Below are 3,392 nucleotides of genomic sequence, written 5' to 3' on the forward strand. Positions count from 1 at the left end.
TTTTTTTTTTTTTTTTTTTCAGCACTCAAAATGGCTCGTTCCAGTGAAACTTTTTTTATTTTTGTAGATATGGGATCTCACTCTGTTGCCCAGGCTGCTCTCTACCTCCTGGGCTCAAGTGATCCTCCTGCCTCAGCTTCCCAAAGTGCTAGGATTATAGGCATGAGCCACTGTTCCTGGCCCAAGCAGCCTTATTCTGATTCCATGTTCAAGAAAGTTAAGGAACTTTCTTCACAAGCAACGTTAGCCTCAGATGAACTGCTCCTTGAGGTAATAGGTTGTTCATTATGGAGGATAAAGCAACTCCATCTTAGCTGCTAATCAGCTATGTTGACTGCTGATTAACTTCTGTTCTGGGAAGGCCTCTAAGATTTCCAGTTTATCTATTGTTCTTTGTATAAGAGCAGGTTACTTACCGTAATTCCGGTTGAAAATAACTTTGATTATATTGTACTTTAGTTGTTGTACACATCCCTTCTGAGTCATGTATACCCTCTCCCTATGGTATGTAAGCCCTGGGTCTGGGGTAGTAATTGCATGGGATCCACCATCTTGTCTTGCTGCCACTTGAGACACAGACATGGCAAGTCCCTGTTAAATGTTTCTTTCTGAGAGAATGGATTTGTCAGTCTCTTTCTTCAGCCTCTCGGCTTCCTCGGACTTCTGTGGTAGGTTTTCATAGACCTGTCCACTGCAGAACATTATTCAAGTCAGTTTTTACATCTGATCTGCTTGATACTACATTCTATTCTTCGTCATTACTTGTCTTCTGGGATAGTCTCCCAGAAGCTTGTTCGAGCTTAGTCAGACTGAGGCGTCTCTCCAGATATTTATCAATACTGAGGCACTAAACATACTGAAGACTAAGGTAGAAGGCATGACCCTGAAGCATGCAACATTCACCACCATGAGGCCTCTTGAGAAAAACCCAACTAGCCTGCCCAGGTTGCTACCCTCCCTCTACCTGCCTTCAGACTTACATAGTCTTTTTTTTTTTTTTTTTTTTGAGATGGAGTCTGGCTCTGTCACCCAGGCTGGAGTGCAGTGGCACAATCTCGGCTCACTTCAGTCCCCGCCTCCCAGGTTCAAGCGATTCTCCTGCCTCAGCTTCCAGAGTACCTGGAATTACAGGCGTGCACCAACATGGCCAGCAAATTTTTGTATTTTTAGTAGAAACAAGGTTTTATCCTGTTGGCTAGGCTGGTCTTTAACTCCTGACCTCAGGTGATCTGCCCATTTTGGCCTCCCCAAATGCTAGGATTATAGGCGTGAGCTGGAGTGCAATGGCGCAATCTCAGCTCACTGCAACCTCCACCTCCTGGGTTCAAGTGATTTTCATGCCTCAGCCTCCTGAGTAGCTGGGATTACAGACATGCGCCACCACGCCTGGCTAATTTTTTTGTATTTTTAGTAGAGGCGGGGTTTTACCATGTTGGTCAGGCTGGTCTCAAACTCCTGACCTAATGATCTACCTGCCTCAGCCTTCCAAAGTGCTAGGATTACAAGCATGAGCCTCAGTGCCGGCCCCCAGCTACTTTTTAAATAAACCTGCCTTCAGCCTGGGCACAGTGGCGCACACCTACAATCCCAGCATTTGGGGAAGCTGAGATCAGGAGTTCGAGACCATGTTGGCCAACATACTGAAACCCTATCTCTACTAAAAATACAAAAATTGGCTGGGCATGGTGGTGGGCGCCTGTCAGCCCAGCTACTTGGGAGGCTGAGCTAGGCTAATTGCTTGAACCTGGGAGTAGAGGTTGCAGTAAGCCGAGATTGTGCCACTGCACTCCAGCCTGGGTGGCAGAGCAAGACTCTGTCTCAAAAAATAAATAAATAAACAAACAAACTTGCTTTTGCTTTAGTCTGTAGACTCAACCCATGTTCTTTCTTGCGTGAGGTCCAAGAACTCTCTCAGAGTCCAGATTACCCTTTTCCAGTAACAGTGTGAGTTTCTGTAGCTGAGAGCCAAGAGTCCTAACCAATAAATCCTCCTTTTGACTGCTCCTCTCCCCTATATAGGCCAGAAATAGGCCAGACCTATTTCTACACAGAGATGGAGAAGGAGGACTGAAAAGCCATGGTCCTTTGGTCACAGGTAATACGTTGAACCCTGGTCTAGAAAAGCTCAGTGGGCACAGGTGTTTTTTTTTTTTTTTTTTTTCTGAGACGGAGGCTTGCATTGTGCCCAGGCTGGAGTGCAATGGCTGATCTTGGCTCACTGCAACCTCCGCCTCCCAGGTTCACGTGATTCTCCTGCCTCAGCCTCCCAAGTAGCTGGGATTACAGGTACACACCACCGTACCCGATTAATTTTTCGTATTTTTAGTTCAGATGGGGTTTCACTGTGTTGGCCAGACTGGTCTCGAACTTCTGACCTCAAGTGATACACCTGCCTCAGCCTCCCAAAGTGCTAGAATTACAAGCATAAGTCACCATGCCCGGCTGACACTGGTGATTTTCTTGCTGCCCAGATACCTGCACAATCTGCAGTGCTGTCCCAAAGTTGGGCACCAGGTTGCAGCTTTTTAGTTCATTCTCAGACTTAGCTACTGTTCTCCAAACCAGGACATATAAGAGTGATTGGACCCCGGCCACGTGTGGTGGTTCATGCCAATAATACCAGCACTTTGGGAGGCTGAGGCAGGCGGATCACCTGAGGTTGGGAGTTAGAGACCAGCCTGACCAACATGGAGAAACCCTGTCTCTACTGAAAATACAAAATCAGCTGGGTGTGGTGGCCCATGCCTGTAATCCCAGCTACTTCGGAGGCTGAGGCAGGAGAATTGCTTGAACCCAGGAAGCAAAGGTTGCGGTAAGCCGAGATTGTGCCATTGCACTCCAGCCTGAGCAACAAGAGGGAAACTCTGTCTTAAAAAAGAGTGGCTGGACACAGAGAGGATTCCACCCTTAGCAACAGACCGCATTGAAACCGGCTCCTCCACTGAACTCTAGGACTTTGTGTTAGGCCCTGTTTTCCAACCCTACTGCCCACTTCTTGGTAAATTGTCCTTTGTAAGGGGTACTCTGCTTAACCCAGAAACTGTGAATTTCAAGTCTTGGGAGTTTTAATTTCTGTCCCTACTAAAAAGCTCTGGGCTGCTATGCAAATTGATCCACCCCCTCTCCAGGGCTCCTCATACCAGGGAATCTCTAGGAGATGCTCAGTTTTTATCAAGGATGTCGTCAAACTATTTAAATTGTGCATTTATAGGATAGTCAGGTGTGGCCTGAGGAAAGATAGGAGAGGCTTGTAGAAGAAAGTTTGTTATACTCACAGTTCCTAAAGAGGGGGTCATCACATGCCATGCAGGGTCACTGGCGAACACATGGGAGTAGTCAGGAGGCAGAGCACTGAGACTGGGGAGAGTTTGGGCCATGGCCTTTATTGAAGT

The sequence above is a fragment of the Sapajus apella genome, unplaced genomic scaffold (assembly GCF_009761245.1).
Source record: "Sapajus apella isolate SASKATOON/1434 unplaced genomic scaffold, GSC_monkey_1.0 scaffold160, whole genome shotgun sequence".
Taxonomy (NCBI): domain Eukaryota; kingdom Metazoa; phylum Chordata; class Mammalia; order Primates; family Cebidae; genus Sapajus; species Sapajus apella.